The sequence below is a fragment of the Gossypium hirsutum genome, chromosome A01 (assembly GCF_007990345.1).
Source record: "Gossypium hirsutum isolate 1008001.06 chromosome A01, Gossypium_hirsutum_v2.1, whole genome shotgun sequence".
Lineage (NCBI taxonomy): Eukaryota > Viridiplantae > Streptophyta > Magnoliopsida > Malvales > Malvaceae > Gossypium > Gossypium hirsutum.
This window is the reverse complement of record NC_053424.1, coordinates 6,654,237-6,676,025: the sequence shown is the minus strand read 5'-3', so window position 1 is coordinate 6,676,025 and position 21,789 is coordinate 6,654,237.

Genomic DNA, 21,789 nt, shown 5'->3' with positions numbered 1-21,789 from the left:
TAACATCAACCTCGGTCAGGTATTTCTCAAAAGAAGGCATAGTTGAAAGAAGATTATGAATAGCTAGAAATGAATTTAGAACAAAGCACTTTTGTTGAATGCAAGGATTATGGATTGATGACCTTATTTATAAGCATCATATTTTCAACATGATCGCGAAAAGGCTTATGGATTGATCGGAAATGGGTAATAGATAATCGAACATCAGAGGCTTAGAAGGTTCGAAATGGAGCATGCATGCAAACGCGAGATACAAGTCTAAATCTTTGTGAAGTGTCATTTTCATCGTGCGACAAAAAATGGCTGTGAAAGTTGAGAAAGCATGAACATCACAGAGCTAGAAATTTAGAATGTGTCAGAGGTTTTCTAATATGACGACAAATTTAAAAGATTATTTAATTAATTTGCCATGGCTAGTTTCATCTAGGTAAAAGTAATATGAGGAATTCTATTAAGAGTTAAATTGTATTGTGTCCCATTTATTTAAAAAATTAGTAAATTAGTTTATGTACATTAAATTAATAAGCAAACAGATCATTTTTGTTAAAAATTCTTTTCATCTCTACTATTAAAATTTGATCTTTACACATCAGTATAAGGTACATGTGGTATGCCACATGTCACTATCTAGTTATTTTATCTATCATACCAGTTTTTTTTACAGTACAATTTAATAAAATTTTTAACAAAAAAGATCAATTTGTGTGTGAGTTTTCTCTCATATTTATTTTGATTTAAGTACGTGTATATTTCAATTTTGAAAACTGATTGATTCTAATTATATTTTATTTGAGATTTCACTTATAATCTCTTATAAAAGGAAAAAAAAGATATTGCTATTATAACCAAAAAAAAAACCTTGGATTCAAGCATATACTTAAATGTATTTTTCCTCTAATGGGACATTATATCAAATATAATTATTTTAAGGATGCATTTCGATAGTTTAAAATTTTTATTAAACATCCGATTACTTATAAATCCAAAAATCTTAAAAATCCCCCCACATATATGATTCACAATATGTATTTTCATTCAACCCAATGTTTGGCTTATTAATTAAAGGTGTTCATCCTATATTTACATTATGAGTTCAAGTAGCAAGAAATGCCTACTAGTGGTGTGTAATCAAGGATTGCTTTTTTAATTTCTGACGTGGTTTGATCAAATGGTTACAATTTTCTCATTTTTTTATCTTTTAACTACAGTCGCTAATTTAAAAATGACCCATAAATTTCACTATAATAAGGTGTTACCTTAGAATTACCTCGTCTTATAATAACTTTCTTTTTCTCCTCAACAATTTAAGGCATTAAAGTAAGTTTTGTATAATTCGCTTTCATTTTCACTTTTTAAAAATATTAAAACTTTGTCGATTGAGTCTTAGTTAATTGGCATCAACATTGTTGTCAGAACAGAATAGCGTGGGTTCGAATTTGCTAAAGCGAGTTGAGAAGGGACTGTGAGTAATTCTAAGCATTATATAAAAAAAACATATATAATCAGAAAATATAATAAAATTATTAAAAAAAACTTTAAAGCTTTAAATACAACTTTATTTCAATTTTAGACCTAGTGAAACCTGACTTTTAAATATTTTGTTATGTGCTTTTATGTAATATGATGCAGTTAAAATCGGTTCATTTCTAGAAAACCAATCAAATCATAATTCTTCAAGTGATGAATTTGACAACATTCTGATATATTACCCATTAATGCCTTACTTGTTTAGGCTCCAACTATAACAACTGATAATTATGCATATATTCATAATATTTTATATGATTAATATTCAATAGTTGAACACATTAAATTTAAAATCGAAAAATCTTTAAATTTTATATTTACATGAATATATTAATATATTATTTTATTATTTTGTGAATAGTAAATTAGATCAGCAAATTGCTTGACATATATAGACTTTGAGTAAAACTGGCAAAAAAAAATAGAAAAATTTTGAAATATTACTTGATTTAATCTTTGTACTTTAAAAGTTAAAAATATAATCCTCATACTTTTTCCATTTCAAATTCTCAATTCAATCATTAAAATCGTAAGTATTTTTTATCAAATTTTGTCAATTTAGAGTTTTTATTAGACTGTATTTATATGATGTAGTGTATGATTAACAAAAAACAAACATGTTAAGTTGACAAATTTTGACAAAAACGATTTACAATGATAATAATTGAATTAGGATTTTTAACTTATAAGAGACTTGAATTTTTAGATTTTAAAATATATGGACTAAATTCAAATTTTGTCATAATACAATTCTAATAACCGAAAAAATTACTTATTTTAACATATTGATATTAGGGGTGTTCAAATGGTTAATCAAATCAAACTAGTATTAATCGAATTAATCAAACTTTTTAATTCTTTAACCGTTAACCGAACCAAAATTTATATGTTTTGTTTTGTTTTGTTTTGTTTTTCTTTTGTTAAAACAAGTATAAAACATATCAAAAATAATAATAATTTAATAATGTTCATTTGACCGAATTATCTGAATTAACCAAATTAGTAATAGATTAATACATATAATGTAAAATATTATTTATTAAGTTCGATTAATTACCCGATTTCGAACTGAATTAACCATTAAGCAAAATTCTAAAAAACCTTTAACCGATCTCCAACTGGACTAGATCAGTTAACTAATCGATTAATCAAATTACATCAATTCGGTCGATTAATTCAATTTTAACCAAAGTTTGATGTGACATTTGAAATGTTAGGCCTTCATATTACTTTTTAGAAGCAATTATTTGCTTTCGTTTTAGTCCTCAAAAGGTTTGAAGACATAGGAATCAGTAGAACCGGCGAACCATATGAAAATTTAAAGGCTCACTCGACGCATTTGTTTCCCTATGATATATTAAAATAGGACACGCGACGTAGTTTGATTCAAAATTTCAAATCGCGTCCAAACTCTTTCAAAATTGAGATAATATAATTTTGGTCCCTAAATTTGGCAATTAGGTTTATTGTGGTACCAATACTTTTTTTTATCTATTTTGGCACTTTACTTGATAATTAAGTCTATTTTAGTCCTAAACTTGAAAAATATAAAACTTTGATGATGTAACACTCGGATATGTGTCACATTATCACTTAAAAATTAAAAAATTTAGGCTAAAGGGGTATATAAGCCCTTAAACTTTCGTAAAAATGTCAATTAAGCACTTAAATCTCAAATTGCATCAATTAAGCTCTTTGACAAATATTTTCCATCTTTGATAGTTACAATACTGATGTAACCGTTAACGACGTTGATGTGGTGCTCCATCTCAAAGTTTCAACAGATAATTTGAACTACAATCAAAGTTTTATGTGTATAATAATCTCAAATTAAAATTCATATATCAAATTACACATTAAATTAAATTTTATAAATTTAAGATTTATCCTTTCTTTTCAACAAATGATTTTCATCTATAAAAGAACTATGATAAAAAAAATGGGCTTTCAGCCTAAAGTCCAATTTGTCGTACAATAAATACCGACAATATATACATATTTGTCGTAGGTTTTGTTGACCACTGCATGCTCTCACTGGTCACAGCACCCTACCTTGTCGAGGCTCCTATTGTTCGCGCCAACCATGGCGATATATTCTTTCATATTATAATATAATTCTAAAAAGTAATCAACATGCAATAAATAATATAATTATTTCTAATTTACTCAAAAAGTATATAATGAAATCAACACCATACCAATCGAAATTACTTATATTTTTAATATGGTATAATGATTTTTTAGCACTCCAACTTTAAAAAAAATTAATTTTAGTCTTTAATTTATTTTTTCTGTCTCTTTTAACTCTTAAACTTACATTATTTGTAAAATCATCTAAAAATGAATAGAAATACAGAGGCGGATTTAGGAGGGCTGATAGGGCCAACCCCCCCCTAAAATAGAAATTTTATTATTTTAGCCCTTTAAATTTTTAAAATTTTTAAATTAATAAAAGTAAAATTATACTTTAGCCCCCTAAAAATGATAAAATTTTGATTTAATCCTTTAAAATTTATAAAAATATAGACAATTTAATTTCGGCCTCTTAAAATTTTTTTCCTAGCTTCGCCCCTATGAATATAGTGTTTTATTTTTCTAAATAATTTTTAAACTTTTTAAAAATTAATTATTTGCTGATGTTTGCCGCATTAGCAAAGTTAACAAACATTAATTTTTTCATCTATGTTTGGGTGATTTGACAAATAACACAAGATTAAGAACTAAAAAAGTGAAAAATACTAAAATAACTTCTTCTTTTTTATGAAGTTGAAGGGTCAAATAAGTTATTATAGCTTTCAATATTTAATTTTTGGGTGAACTACAAAAATAGTCACTTTTGTTTGTTTCAGGTTACATTTTAGTCACTTATGTTTGAAATGTTACGTTTTAGTCACTTATGTTATTATTTTGTTACGAAGTGATCACTCTTTCGTTAAGTTCCGTTATCTCCCTAACAGTAATCCTACGTGGCAGTCCAACTAGATTTTAAGTGCCAGCTTGGGTTTTCTAATGGGATGAGAATAGATTTTTTTATTAAATAAATTTAATTAATTAAAAATTTTAAACCCTAAATCTTAGTTAAAAACCCATTCATCCCGCCTTTTTTTTAGTTTTCTTTTTCAATTAACTAAAAAAGCTATTATCATCAAAAAAATTTATTCACCTACAAAAACAAAAGAGGATTCAATGGAGGGTCCAGGTATGTCTTCTTCATCGACAAATTTATGTTCTAAAACTTAAAATGAAGTGGTTGTTGACAAATAAGAAGATGGTAATCGTTTTTGTTCACAATCATTGTATTTTCCAATTCTTCACGTTCTTGAATAATTAGTTTCTCAATCCGATTTTTTCTAATTTGAATATGCTTGTTTGTTCGCAATCCCTTTGTGGGTATCCCTTTTTTCTGATCTGGAATTCTTTTAGTTGTTAATATTCATATCTAGAATTTTAATTTAGGGCTTTATTAAACAATAAAAAATCCAATCTTTTGTTTTTTAGTATTGAATAAAAGAGATAGAGGAATGCAAAGAAGACATACCTAAACCCTCCATTGAATCGATCTTTATGAAGCAGTCAATTTGATTTCAACTATTTTGATCTTAATAATAGTTTTTTCAATCAAATGAAAAAAAATCATTGAAAAAAAGAAGAGACTGAAGAAAAATTAAAAAGAGGAGATGAACAGATTTTTTAGTTAAGGTTTAGGTTTAAAAATCTTAATTAATTAAATTTTTTAATTAAAAATCTATTTCCATCCCATTTAGAAATCTAAGTTGGCATCTAAAATCTAGTTGGACTGCCATGTAGGATTACCGTTAGAGAGATAACGGAACTTAACGGTAGAGTGATCACTTCGTAACAAAATAGTAACATAAGTGACTAAAACGTAACATTTCAAACATAAGTGACTAAAATATAACCTGAGGAAAACAAAAATGACTATTATTATAGATTACCCTTAATTTTTAAATGTTTTTACTTTATTCAAAAATTAATATGTACTTTTTCTTTCAATTAGATTCTAATTTGATAGTTTTTTTTATGAAATTAGATTGAATTGAATTAATATTTTAAAATAAAAAGGTTTTTTTTTAAACCAAAAGAAAGACAAACAAGTAATAATATTAAGGGATAAGTAGTATGTAAGCCAACAAATTTATCCCCTTTCCTCATCCCTAAACCCTTAATATTAGCACTTAGAGAAGAAGAAATATCCGCGGCAAAAATAGATAAAAGGAACGTGGGAGGGACTTCCCCCTCCTGATAATTAACATGTAACAAAGTGACCCTAGCAAGCTCGAGCCGCCTTATTAATAGTTGGTCTAATACTGTTAAAAAAACAGTTGTTGATGAAATGAATATTTCAATAGCAAACAATATTAAACAACAATACCAAATTCAGAAATATCAAAGTGAGAAGAATTTAGCACAATAATAATATCACTATAATTTGATTCCACAACAACATTATCGAGACCTTAATTCTTCAGTAAAGAGAGAGCCTCTCTAATGGCAATTAATTCGATCAATCTCAATTAGAAAACAGAGAGAATCCGCTCGAGGAGGGGCTCACGTCTTATTAGCTAGTTGGTGAGGCAATAGTTTACCAAGGCGATGATCAGTAGCTGGTCCGAAAGGATGATTAGCCACAATGGGACTGAGACACGACCCAAAATCCTACAAGAGGTAGCACTTGGGAATTTTCCGCAATGGGCGAACGCCTGACGGAGCAATGCCGCGTGGAGATAGAAAGTCCACGGGTCGTGAACTTCTTTTCCCGGAGAAGAAGCAATGATGGTATCTTGGGAATAAGCATCGGTTAACTCTATGCCAACAGCCGCATTATCCGGAATGATTGGGCGTATAGCGTCTGCAGGAGGCTTTTTATGACTTGACCTGAGCAAAGCTCGAGTAATAAAAAATAGGCTTAATGACAAATTGGCCACTAACATTTACTTGTTTTGTCAAAATGGCCTTGATTGTATTTTTGAGCCTTTTCGGCCATTAACCTTTATATTTTTCTCAAATTGCTTTTTTTAACAGTTTTGATGAAGGTGTCGTTAAAAGAGTTAACGGGATGATGTGGAATTTCATATGTGGAATATTTCTAATGAGATGTAATTTATTACTTAGATAACCCTATAAAATAATTACATGTGAAAAATAATAAAATAAATAAATAAATAATTCATGAAGTAATAACTCTTAATTTAAAGAAATTAAACGTAATTATATAAAAAATGTTTCAAAATGAACGCAAACATTCAATATTTTCGGTTTGATTTATTAATTATCTTTTTGAAACCTCTCAGTAAACAAACTATGCATTCATTTTAAAATATTTTTTTAGATAATTACGTTTATTTTCTTTAAATTAAGAGTTATTTTTTTAATTCCATGTATAATTTATTTATTTTATTATTTTTACATGTAATTATCTTATTGAATTACCTAAGTAATAAATTAGATCTCATTAAAAATATTCTACAATCATCCCTATTAAAATTTTTTAACAGTACTTTCATCAAGTCTGTTAGAAAAAAAGTTTAAGAAAAAAAACTAAAAATTAATTGACAAAAGACTCAAAAATATAATTATGATCATTAATTTTGACAAAATATATAAATAATAGTGGTTAAATTTGCCTAAAAATAGAAAAGAAAAATTAAAAAATGATGTAGCTTAAATAAGCCGAACATTTTGACCGATTGATATAATTATTTGTTTTAGGCTCTGCATTTGCATATACCAACTGTTTGGTTTCCACATTTGCATCATAAAATGATTTGTGACGCACAAAACACGTAATTCTACGTCAAACCGACCATTACGAGTTGACAGAAATTAAAATATGATTGAAGTATAGTTTTTTATTTTCCAAATTCCAAAGTTTATGTTTAATTATTAATGCAGTTGACTAGTGTAATATTTTAAAATAAAATAAATTTTATTATTTCATAGCCACGTAAGAATAATATTGATATTGTAATGAATTTAGATTTAACTGAAAAAAATTTACGAAATTAATAATTGAAGTTGTATTTTTAAGTCTAAATAGTAAATGGACTAAATTCTTTAAAATAAATATAAAAAGATTAAATTTTAAATGTACAAAGAATATAAAGATTTTAATATATTTTAACTTTTCAAAAAATGATGATAGGGTAAATTAGGGACATCAGTGAGGTGGGTTTCGCAGGGTCTCACCTCACTTCATACCTAATTGGGCAGGGACAGGTGCAGTTTTCACGGGTGGTGGGGCAAGAATAGAGACAAAAATTAAACCTACCGTGAGTGATGAGGCAGGCGTGGGTATTACCTTGTACCTATCCCATCCCCACCCGCTCTACATAATATAATAAGCCTATTTAAAAAATAAATATTTATAAAAATTTAATTTGGTAACCGTACTTAGCTCGCATTCACTATTTTTCTGTTAGAAAAAAAAAAGGAGAGTACTCAACACAGTTTCTCATATGTAAGTTCAAGTGAAGTTAAAGAGATATAATGTTCACAATTGATAGAAGAATTAAAAGATGAATGTGATACAGAAGCAATGGGAGTGACATATATTGATTGATTTTTGGAATTTTTACACTTGTGTTGCATTTGAAGACATTTATGATGTATTTGAGAAATTATTTGTATTTAGATATTATGTAAGGATTTTATTTTCTGAACTTTGTAAACTCGTGTTGAAGTTATATTTTATTTACCAATTAAAGGGTCGCGACAACTTTTTTTTTAAATGGTGACAGTTAGAATAATGTCACATATGTGGTGGGAGTCTAGAGATAAGTATTTCATACGTTCTTCATAAAAAAATTAGTTTATATTTATTTCACTAATACTTATAAATATATTATATAAAGTGGGTCACGGGGCGGGTATAGTGAGGATTAGGTGGATCTAGGGGCCCACATGGGTGGTGCGGCTGGGGATGATTTTGGGTTTTGTACCTGTAGCGAGTCGTAGAGCAAGGATGGAGATGAAAATTCTTGACGAGGATGGGTTACTTGATACACTTAGGGACCCAATCAAGATAAAACCTTAATGGGCAAATATAAATAAAAGGAATAATATATTTGGTATAGTGCTAGTGGAGTTTTTAGACTCCATGTGTAAAGTTAAGGGTTGACAAATATCCTATAGTGTTATAGTAAAATCTTTAAAAAATATATTCTAAAAAAACAAGTGACAATTTTTTAAAATTACTTGTGAAATAAAAAATATATATTATTAATTTATCAAATACTAACTTTAATAATAATAATAATAAGCATATTCAACTTGTCAAAATACAACACATGAATGTAACCTATAAATGAATTGATGGTATCTTGTTTTAAAAAATGGGTATCAAAAGCTAAATGCAATAACTTGTTTCTAATCAGATGGTTAAATGCGTTGTAACAAGAAGTTTAAATCTACACATATTTAAAGATGTTTAGATTGTGGTTCAAATTTATTGATAATTAATCGTATTGTGTCAATATCAATATCAAATTAAATGTTAATTGATTATTGTTTTCGCTTTATGCTATACTTTTCTATAATAATAAAAATTCATTGAAGTCCTCAATTGAGCTTAATGTTTCTGACATTATTTATTTATAAAATAAATCAATTGCATATTTTTTTCCATAATAAAAAGTATATAAGTATATGTACTAATTATTAATATGCAAATATAAGCTATCAAATAAAGTAGTGTATAAATATCATATTGAAATTACATGTTGGGCCAGAAACCCAACTTAGTTTAGAAGTGGGCTATCCTATAATGGTTTCCACCCAAAAGACTGTGGTTTGGATTTTAATTTAAGCATTGGGCTTTTATGGGCAAATTTTCAGGCAAGATTCAACATTTTTTGAATTATGGATTGAAAGCCAGGTGAGAGAGAAATATCAAATTTTCATGTTGAATCTTATATAAATATAGATATTAATCAAAGAAAATAATTTTGTCCCCAGAAATATAAAATTGTAGTTTGCTTTCTCTAAAAATTTTAAAATAATATATATTTTAACCCTGGGAAATTTATAAATTAATTATAATTCACTAATACAAAGTTTTTTTTTCTAATTTTACAAACTCAGTCAAAGCACAAATAAAAGTACATGTTCGAACAACCATAAAGAGTAGAATCAAACAATTATAGGACAGATAAAGTAAGAATTGGAACAAATTGTAAAATCAAACAATTATAGCACGGATTAAGAATTGGAACAGTTCAGGTTAAATTTGACTAACTGAAAATTTCACACATGGGAATTAGGGGTGTTCATAGTTCAGTTAAAATCAAATTAACTGACTAAATCGATCTAATTCGATTAATCGATCGGTAGCCGAATTTTGTTCGGTCTAAAGTTAGTTAATGATTTTTTAAAATTTCGGTTATTGGTTAATTTGATTCGAAATTGGGTAATTAACCAAAATAAATAATATATATTATATATAATTGTTAACTTTTTGTTTGGTTGTTAACTTTCAAGATTTATGTAGTGTTTCTAATGTATTATTTGTTATTTTCGCCTCCATTTAACATATTTTATATGTTTTATACTTATTTTAATCAAAAGACAAAATAACATATAAATTTCAATTAATTCGGTTAACTGGTCGAATTAACCAAAATATTTCTTCGGTTAATGTATTTGGAAAAAACTTCGGTTCAATTAACGGTTAAATTTTTTTTACATTCGGGTAATTCGGTTCGAGTATTAACCGAACGGATAGTTTGAACACCCCTAATGAGAACAACACATAATAAGACTCGAAAACCCACGTATATAATTATGAGTTGTAAATTTCAAACGTAGATATTCACAACTCAAGTTTTCGATTTTATGAAATGTAGCAATATACGTTCAAAGTATTTAGAAGATGCCTCTTTTTTCTCACTATAGAACACTCTTTTAATTTAAAATTTTAAATTTATTTATACATTAATGATCTAATCAAATACTATTTAGACCCTTGTTCTAAAAATCAACAATTTCTTTAAATCATAAATTAATAATTCTTTGTCTACATATAAAAAAATAATTGAATGAATCTAATTTTGATGATATTGGCTTGCATGGTTTTTTTTTTCTCTACCTCTTTCTTCTTCCCCTAATTATAAATAAAGAAGTGTTCCTAATAAAACTAAGGGTGGGTTTAGATAAGCAGTATATTTATTTGTAGTTAGTGTAAAAATAACGGTAACGGTGAAATTAAATATTATAGCGATACTGTAATGTAAGACTAAAAGTAAGTTAAACGCACCACATCATACCGTCGATACATACCCATCTGAAAATCAAATCACAAATAAAATAACACATAAATAATAAATAAATTTAATAAAAATCCATCTGGATATGAAAGAGATGTGATCTATAAGGACATTTTAAGATGTTACTTATGCACAAGTCTTTAAACATATAATTATACAAAAATGGACCCATCATCACTAACTTTGAACATGTTTCTTTTCTTTTTTTCCTTTCATTTTCTTTCATTATTAATGGAGTGTGTTTGCCATGTGGGTTTTTAAGCTTATCCAATCCCTAAAACCCTCACAATAATTTAACCACTGATTGACATGTGAAAGATTCCTACTTTTTTTGCATCCTTCTGCTCCCTTCGTCTGCTTCAAAATCAACCCCCCAAAAAAACACAATTTTCATTGGTTGATTAGCAAAGATTGACACATGACATTACTAAAACAATTAGCCACCAAATGTTCTCACAAAGACAAGATTTATTTAATGTTTCAACTTTTGAAAAAGAAAAAAAACAACCCAATGAGACAGCCAATCCCATCAACACAATATTGGCTTAAAAGAAAAAATCATGTGACTTCTTCTCCTTAATCCCCATTTTAATTTTTCATGTTATAGGGTTTACCCATGTTTTTTTGCCTATACCATTATCATTGATTGTGTTTCCCTTTGCCTTTGCAATAGCTATATTTGTCTATGCAATGTGGTTGGCATGCCAGAGTGGCCTGCCTACCTTTCAATGGCAACCACAAGCTTTTGTCCCCACTCATTAACCCAAATTTTCTAATTACAAATGGTTTTGAATTCAAGTTATTTTGAGTAGTATCATACAAATTTATGAATAAAATTTTTGGTTGTTTTAAGATCAAATTATTAACTTACAGTAAATTAATTTTCGACTTTAAGTCAACAATATATATGCACAAGATCAAAATTCACTACTATTATTTAGATTAAACCCCAAATTTTATCTTTAAAAAATTAAGATATATGTATTTTCAAAATATGATATTTTGCTTAAAGTATGCCAAAATTTAGAGAGAATTTAATACACATACAAGTACAAAGTACTTTTTTGTTTCATTGAAAAATCAATGCAATAAAAAAAAAGAATCCAATAGGATGGAATGGTGGAGATATAGAAAATAGTGTAATGATAATCATGACAAAACTATTGGTGAGTTGTTATGTTAAACTAAGGATAAAATAATTGAATATTTTATGGAGAATCTAGAGATGATTTAAGGTAAAAAAAAATCATGATTAATTATTAGTTTGAAAATAGTGGGATTTTGACCCAAAAGATTGGGTTTCACTAACCTTGATTGACCCCAAAGCTAAATGTAAAAAGAGTGTAGTTGAAGTGAAGTTTATTTATATTTATAAATTGCAAATGATTTGGAAGTGATAAGGAAATCATTTTCTTACCAATAGTGGGATAAGAAGTGGTATTTAAGTGAAGTAATTGGTGGAAATGGGCCAAAAAATCATTGTTATCTTGATTGGGCTATTTAAGAAATTAATGATTATAAGCCCATTTTTCATACTCTTTTATTTTATTTTATTTTATTTAAATTTACTTTTTCAACCAATTAATCATGTGCAATATGAAGATACATGTGGCCCATGGACATCACCCTTTTCCTCCACCTTTGAATGAGTGGGAAATTAATGGCATTTAAGGAACTGGGCCCAAACTCAAATTTTGTCAAATATTTTCACATTTTTGTTTCTTTTTGAACCTTGACAAATTCAAAAAGGTTATGATAAAACATTATATGAATTATTAATACATCAAAATATATATTTACACAAAATATTTCATCTAATTTTTAGTTAAAATAACATATCATTATTTGGTAATATGGACAATTATTCTATACATTGTCCATGAAAATAAAATTCGCAAGCAAGTTTATGATGCTAAAATATTAAATATGTCTTTTTTTATAAATATATTATAATGACACATGGTAATATCCTGCATTTGTTTTTGAGTTATGTGATGGAGGGATTGAGATAAAACTAAAAAAATTGTGGGTGCAAGGCTAAAAATATTTGTAATAAAATTATTTAAATTAAAATTTAAACTTTTGAAAATGATCAAAATTGTAATTGTTCTATTTAAATAAAAATTAAAAAGGACTAAATTGAATATTTGACCTTTAAAAAAATGCTACGATCACAAAGGGGTCTAAGGCCTTGTTTACCCTCAACTATGCCTTTTGTATTTACCCAATTGAAAAATATAAATATCATAAAACTTGAAAATTTATCAAAAAAATTCCATTAGTAGCCTACTCGATACTAATCTTAAAGGGTAAACTACAAAAATTAGTCACTTTTGTTTATTTCATGTTACATTTTAGTCACTTATATTTGAAATGTTACGTTTTAGTCACTTATATTATTATTTTGTTACGAAGTGATCACTCTTCCGTTAAGTTCCGTTATCTCCCTAACGGTAATCCTACGTGGTAGTCCAAATAGATTTTAAGTACCAACTTGGATTTCCTAATGCGATGAGAATAGATTTTTTGTTAAATAAATTTAATTAATTTTAAATTTTAAACCCTAAATCTTAGTTAGAAAACCGTTCATCTCCCCCTTTTTTAGTTTTCCTTTTTAATTGACTAAAAAAGCTATTATCATAAAAAAAATTATTCACGTACAAAAATAAAAGAGGATTCAATGGAGGGTCCAGGTATGTCTTCTTCACCGACAAATTTATGTTCTAAAACTTAAAATGAAGTGGTTGTCGACAAATAAGAAGATGATAATCGTTTTTGTTCCTAATCATTGTATTTTCCAATTCTTCACGTTCTTGAATAATTCGTTTCTCAATTCGATTTTTCTGATCTGAATCGGATTGTTTGTTCACAATCCCTTTGTGGGTATCTCTTTTTTCTGATCTGAAATTCTTTTAGTTGTTAATATTCATATCAAGAATTTTAATTTAGGGTTTTCATTAAATAATAAAAAATCTAATCTTTTGTTTTTCAATATTGAATAAAAGAGATAGAGGAATGCAAAGAAGACATACCTGAACCCTCCATTGAATCCATCTTTATGAAGCAATTAATTTGATTTCAACTATTTTGATCTTAATAATAGTTTTTCCAATCAAATGAAAAAAAAATTGAAAAAAAGAAGAGACTGAAGAAAAATTAAAAAGAGGAGATGAACTAATTTCTTACTTAAGGTTTAGGTTTAAAAATTTTAATTAGTTAAATTTTTAATTAAAAATCTATTTCCAACCCATTTAGAAATCCAAGTTGGCATCTAAAATCTAGTTGGACTGCCACGTAGGATTACCGTTAGAGTGATAACGGAACTTAACGGTAGAGTGATCACTTCGTAATAAAATAGTAACATAAGTGACTAAAACGTAACATTTCAAACATAAGTGACTAAAATGTAACTTGAGGCAAACAAAAGTGACTATTTTTATAGATTACCCAATCCTAAATTGTAAACCTAAGATTTAATAACGAAGACACAACTTATGTTGTGGAAGCAAGCTTCTTCTCCCAGTTAAACTCTATTTTTAGTTTCTTACTTAAATTCTGATTAACCTAGAACTGTTGTAGATTGAGAAAATTTTGTTCTTTGTTTCGAAGGTTTTTTTTCTTGTAAGGCTTCGATTTTTTTTAATTATCTCCATCTTTTGTGTTCTCCTTTATTAAAGTGAAATTTCCTTTTACATGAGGTTTTTTATTTTTCCTAGAATTTTTTTATGTAAATTTGCATGTTCGATCTTTTCAATTCTTATTTTTTCACTTTGTTCGTTGTTTAATTGAATTTAATTCCTACAATTAAAAATCCCAATTGAACTAAAATTCAATCCGCCATAAAAATTCTTATTTAATTGAAGAAAGAAAGGGAAAATCAAATTTACATTTAAAAAAAAAAACCTTTTCATGTATGCATGTATATGTATATTTCACAATGAAGTGAAAGGAGGAGGAAATGAGGGTTTGAGAGATGAATTATGAAATCAGTGACCCATTTAACAAGAACATGTAAACAAATACACAATTTAAGGACAAAAAAAGAAACAAAAGTTTGTTTTCTATTTAAAAAAACAAAGGACCAAATCATAATGAAGTAGTTCGAGAATGGTCGGAAAGTTAAATGAAATTTAATAATCATATATACCAAGTCCAAGAAAAAAAATTAAAGTATATATAAACAATAATAAAACATGATTATTAGCTCCCAAAAAAAAAACCATGATTATTGTTTTCATGTATACGCGTCAATTCACGTGTGCATGCACATGCACATCAAAATAAAATAAAAAAAAATCATAATGCAAAGTATATATAATTAAGAAAAGATTATGGATTAGAATCATAATTATAATTAGAAATTATCTTTTGTATACAAAATGGGTGTCACGTGCTGTTCCACCCCCTCCTTATCAACCAAAATATTAAGAATGGATTTGCCATCTTGTACCATGTTTAAGAATATTTTCGACTGACTCTTTATATATATAAAAGATAAAAGAAAAAATAAGTAAGGTTTGTTGGGAGGATCTGAATTAACGACAACCATAAGAAGGAGGAAGTGGGCAGAAATGTAGTGAATAAAAACAAAAAATGGCAGATTGGACCCAAAAAAAAAAAGAGAGAGAAAAAGAAGCAGGGGGTAGCCATGAATGAAGCTCTTCAAACACCTTCCTTTTTTACTTTGCTTTTTTATATTAATCATTTACTGTCTTTCTCTCTCTATATGAAGAGGAATCCAAGGAACGCTTTTTGAGCAGAGACAGTGAAGGGGGAGGGGGGCTTTAAGATCATCTGCCATTCATTCATTCATTCATTTCACCCTCTGCATGTTTTTATCTGCATGTTGTTTTCAGACAGTTTCTATAAATGGACCCCACCCCCCCTACACCCCTCACCCCTAGAAATAAGGGTACTTCCATCCCTTCAATTAATAACCTCTAATTTTGTTTCTAATGCTTCTACTCTTCCCACTTTTAAATTTTTAGTTTTTTATATAACTGTATTGATAATGGGTTAAAATATTCATAAATTTCAAATTAGTCCTCGTATTTTTATTTATAGGAATTTGTTCTTTTCATTTTTCATATTTTAAAATCTAAGTCCAATTATTAACATTGTTAAATTTGTTGTTATGATATTTTTTAAATAAATAAAAATTGCTTGTTAACAATGATAATATTAGACTTGAATTTTAAAATTTGAAAAGTGAAGGGACTAAATTCTTAGAAATAAGATAAAGGGATTAAATTACAAATTTAGTAAGAGTACAAAACCCATGACATATTTTAATTATTGATAACATTGTCGATTGATTTATATTAAAATTAAATGTATGTGATCAATTGGATTTTGATTTTTAATTAAAAACTTTGAATATTAAAATGTTGCATTTTCAAATTTAACGGAAACCCATTAGTTCGATAGGATTTTAAATTTTAAATCACGCATGTGAAAGGATTAAATTCCTGAAAATACAAGTGGAAGGACTAAATTTCAAAAGTTTGAGAAGTGTAGGGATAAGGGCATAATTGAGCCAATTAATTGTCTTATTTATTCTTTTAAGGTCTTCCATAGAATAATCACACAATATTTATTTTAAAATAAACCATTAAAGACTTCACTACCATTTTCAAATTTTAATATTTTAAATATGTTTGATAATTATTTTAATATTTTATTTAATATAAAATTTTGAAAAAAAATTAAGTAAGACAAATAGGTAGGTATATATTTTAAGGTTAAAAAATATTAAGTTAATTTTATTTTATTAACAAAAACTAAATTTGGAATAAATTACTCTTTTTAAAATAAATTTTTTCAAATTATCATATTTATTTTCATCTAAAAATTTATATAAAATACTATATATACTAATAAGATTAAAACTAAATTTTTTTTTCAAAAATCAATATTTACTTTTATTAATTTTACTCATTTATGAAATAATTTTCTAATATAAACCTGGAATTAAAAATTTAACACCTAATTTTCATTTTTCTTAACTTGTAAATTATTACAACAAATTTGATACAAAACACCCATACTTGGGTTAGAAAAAAAAAGCATGTTAAAAGTTTTATTTTATGTCAATAAAAATAGGGTATTTTAATACTATAATTACAATATAAATGAATCCCATTTTAATACTTGCATAAAAGCCTATAGTACAAAGTGTGGGATCGATCTTGCTAACTTTTTTTGTGACATGTTCTATAATGAGACATGGAATCCTTAAAGGGTGGTTTCTTTGCTTTCTTTGTGAGACATTGCAGTCTATGAATTTTCGAAACTGACCCTTCATTCTTTAAAATTGGTCTCTGACATCCTTGATTTTTCCCCCTCTTTGTCCCACTCTTTTCTATGTAGAATATATATTTGAGGCCACCACTTAAACCACAAGACATTCTTTTGACTCATTATATATAATTTTGATATTTCAAATCCCACTAACAGTATTTGTTTATGTTGCTAATTAGGGTTTAATATATATAACAATTTGAACCCAGTATTTTTTTAAAGTCATAAGATCAATCCGTAGGTCGCACTTATGTAATAGTTTAAATGGGTGCGTGTGTTATGGTATATATATTTGAATATTGAGTTGTATTTGTATAACTATAATTAAAATCAACCATATAATGCGCAAATGAAATTAATTATATTTGCAATCAATACATTTATATAATTACAATCGGAATCTGTCAATTCAAGCATATAATAAAACTTGAAACCATATTAACACATAGATTAAGAACCCTACGCGCATAAACATGTATGATAAAACCTGAATCTAAACACTCAAAATCTCGATACATCAATCTTTATTAAGATCATAGCCACTATTGATTGTATAATTCGGTAATTAAAAAAAACAAGGGCAGTGACAAGAAAATCATAAAAAGGATAAGAGATAGAAGGAGGGAGGATTTTGATGGAGAAAGAGATAGAGATTGGAGATAAAGAAAAGGAAATGACTGTAGAATTAAATATAAATAAAATGGATTGAGAAGAAAAGACAGATGATAGAAAAGGATTCAACACTCAATGAAACAGTACTGTGTGCAATAGGCAAGGCCAAAGTCCTCTCTTTCCTCCTAAATTCATGGTTATTTATTTATTTATTCATGCTCCATTATAACCATGTGGGAATCACGTGGTTTCCCCTTATCTTAGCCACCAAAAAACTTGGGTCATCAATTCATGATTCATTTGCCTCTGCACCACCTCTGAATTCAACATAAAACACACACATATATATATTGAAATGGTTAGATCTTAGTGTGAGGAAAATTCATATCCCTTTCCTTTTCTTTTCTTTTTTATTTTCCCCAAATTCCAAGACTTGGTTTTTTGGGGGGACTATGATTTGTCCGTGTCTCATGTGATGATGAACATGATGGTTCGTGACCCCATGATTATTGGGTCTGCAATTCTAATCTCATTTAATATTTTTTAATGTATCCGTACATCTCTGATGAAGTTGCTAAGTCCAAGACATTCTTTTGTGCAGCATTTCTTCATGTCCTTCACATGCCACACCTCTCATCATTGGAATTTTCAAACCCCAATTTATATAGTATACCAATTCCTGGATTTACTTTGGGAGTCTGAATCTGTGGGCACCAGAAGTCAGATTAGAGGTTTTGATCCACAAAAAAAGGTGGATCCAAAGTTTGCACTTTTGGTATCCCAATTGTCACAAACCTTGGTTTACTATCTATATCACTATATTACGCCCCCACATGATTTTTTTTTTTTGGGTAGAAACATACACTTGAAAAGTGTAGATGAAAAGTTCTGCTCGAAAAAATTCTCACTTTCGACATAAGGAGTTAGTCAATAATTAGGTATTACACGAATTCACCTCTTAAATGTTTAATATATTGAGAGTATTTTTACCAACAAAAATATTATAATGTAAATATAAAAACTTGAATTCAATACTAAACACATTCAAATATACGAATTCAAATTTCACAATCTCAACACCTCATCAAATTAATATTTTGAATAATTGTACATAATTGAATTACAATTTACAGCACCTGAATGCAAGTAAAGTTTTTTCTTTTTATAATAATAAAACTTAATCACTTAAAAGAAAAAGTAAAAACAATCATTTTAATAAATGGAACAGTAGGAAACGTCATTTAATTTAAGTGTGAGCAAAGGACTTAGGGAAGCTGTCTGGTTATATGTTGTAAAGCTATTTTGCCTAGCTTTAAAATATATTATTGTAGGTAACTACTTTTGGCAGGCACCCAAATAATTTCAAATTGCAGCACTGATATTAAAATTTTCTTTTTTATATTTCAAATATTTATCTCCAGATTTGGAGTACAATAATAATAATAATGTACACAAGTTGATGGAAAAAAACTATGTTTTATAACCAGGGAACAAGCTAAAAGTTCTATTTTTTTTAGGCAAAAGATAAATTTATAAAATAAAATTTTAGGATCAATTTTTATTTAAATACATTCATCAAATTCACTAACCATATATACACTATCGATATATTAAATATTTAATTTTCGATCAAAAATAATTATTGACATTAGTCAAAATAATAATAAAAAAGAACATGTCCACCAATAAAATAAGAGGGAAAAGTTTGAGGGAATCTCAAATTTATCAATTTCTTGAAACATCTAAACATCTTTTTAATCCCATCGTTGATTTAAAGATTAGAGAAAAAAAAGTAAGAATTCGAAGGTAGGTTTAACAGCAACGCAATTAGCATGACTCGAACTTAAATTACAAGATGGTGAATACCTTAATTATCAGATCATTATATGGAGTTTACACTTCCAATATTTTAATTTAATAATTAATGTATAAAATTTAATTTAAAGAATAAGGTTTGAATTATCTCGTTATTCAACCCCATTAAATTATTATCTTGATAAAGAAAATTATTAAATAAGACATTGATGGTGTGAAAGTGAAAAGGTAAGGTAAAGTTGTAGCCAAAATAGTAGTCAATGAGTTTAACTGAACCACAAGTGCTGGAGGTAGACAAACCGTCCAAGAATTATGGGTCGGTTTTCACTTTTCAATTTCATACGGTTTCTTTATATTTATAGCATATTCAGTATGTACAAATAACTATAATTTAAAATCATTTATTACGATATATATAGTCAGTCTATTGAGTTTCAATTTGCAGAATTAGTGTTATAGAATTTTCTGTATTACGAGTTAAATTATATTTTTATTTTTTCTACTTAAAAAAATAAGAAATTAGTTTATATATGTTAAATCAAAGAGCAAACTGATCATTTTGTTAAAATTTTTATCAATTTCTACTGTTAAACTAGTCTTATATGTCAAATTGAGATACAAGTGATTGTCTGATTTTTTTCATCAATTACACTAGTTTTTAATAGTGAAATGGATGAAATTGATATATGAAAGAACTAGTTTACTCTTTGATATAACGTATAAAGACTAGTTTACTCATTTTTTTAATAAATAAAATAAAATGCAATCTAAACTCTATAATACTTTTACTTTCGGTTGGCACAATTGTTATGTAACAACTAAAAGAACATAAATTCAAATGCGTTTAATCAATATATTATTTTTCTATTTAAAGAATTAAGGAGACTAGTAAGAATTTTAATAAATATATTTATATCTAAAAAATAAAGATAAACTTAAAAAGGAAAATTGGACCGACTAAACATGAATAAATTAAAAGTAGAGATTGTATTGTATACAATAAATATCACAATCTCATAGCTCTATATAGTTGAGAAACCATTAAAGCAAAGCATGTGAGACATGCAATACAAACTTGTAAAAGAAAAGATCCCTTTTTTTAAATAAATAAAAAAAATTGCAATAAATACTTTGACCTTTATTCTCCCTTCAACTTCTATCGGTTTGTTCTAAATCTAGAGAAAATTGAAAAGAAAAAGTAGTATTTTCCAAGACATAGACTTCATATAAATATATAAACATAAACTCTAGTTATTTAATTCTCAATTAAGTTTTATTGAGTCGGAAGTTTTCATATTTTAAACATGTGTTTTAATAAAGGCGAGATCGTTGTTTTTGTTTTTTGTTTATGTAAAACAAATAGAAGGATTTAACAAAATTATCTAGAAATATTCAACAGACATGCTGCAAACAGTTGTAGTCCTGCATTCTTATCGAAAGCCAGTTTAACGATATCATATGCTTTTGCATTCTCTTCTTTAGGAATATGTTCAAATTGCCAAAGACCTGTTTGTAACAGAATTTGTTGAATGCGTCTGATTAGAGCTGAATAAATTGTCTTTGAACATACTTCTTAAATTTCTTGAATAACTTCTAAGTTGTTTGACCGAATCAAAACTTTATCATACCTTCTATTTTGAAGAAGAAACAAACAATCTAAAATACTCCAAAGTTCAGCATTAAAAATCGAACATTGTCCTAATCATCTATTAAAACCAAGAATCCAATTCCCATGTTAATCCCTGATAATACCCCCCACGACAACATTCCCGTAGCCGACCTTAACAACTCCATCTGAATATAAACAGATCCAATTACCAGTTCTACTTGGAGGGCGTGGCTTTGACCTTCTGGAATGGTCTTCCTTGTACATGGATTTGCACTATATAATCTACACTCCACGATAATCCCTAAAAAATGAAAAATAATATATACTTAAACAGGTTCCAACTTCTCTAAATTATTGTAGTAACAATAACAGTAACTGAACTAATAATCTTAAAAAATAAAATTATTATACAAAAATGTTGTAAAACAAATGCACAATGGAAATATACCCAAAAGTCAAAAAAGTATATACATATATATATTACATTATTTGTGACAAAAGCATGACTATTTACCTCACATCATGGAACAAATTTCAAAACCTAACTACCTTAATTATATATATATAAGTTAACAGCCCCTAAAAGAGATCCTTAAGCAATAAGAATAATAAAAACTTTTAGGTCAAGATTTTGCCTTTTATTTT